Genomic DNA, 444 nt, shown 5'->3' on the forward strand with positions numbered 1-444 from the left:
AAGCACTTCCTGCAGATTCCACATGCACTGAGTTAGTCTTGAACTCCTCTAACCACCATTTCATTACATGTATCTTTCAGCTTTCCCTATCATCAAAAATAATATTGAGAAATATGTGGAACATGTAGTCAAATACATTCTGATCATAAATAATTCATAAAACTGAATAAGACGCAGTCCAGTACATCAAGTATTTATATCAAGATGATTACTACCTTATGATACACCCAAACATCAAAAAGAATGTTACAAATACTGTGATGTAAAAGAATAATGTGAATACAAACATTATTATATTATGCTCTTACAGTATTATGTCTATTTTTTCTAGTATGGAAAATCAAAAATTAAAAGTGTATAATCAAGACATTTGATAACGTGGAATACATATAAATATACATGATATAATAAAAATTGTAACAGTGATATAAAATGTACCAATAT

Source organism: Penaeus monodon, chromosome 22, assembly GCF_015228065.2.
Source record: "Penaeus monodon isolate SGIC_2016 chromosome 22, NSTDA_Pmon_1, whole genome shotgun sequence".
NCBI classification, from domain to species: domain Eukaryota; kingdom Metazoa; phylum Arthropoda; class Malacostraca; order Decapoda; family Penaeidae; genus Penaeus; species Penaeus monodon.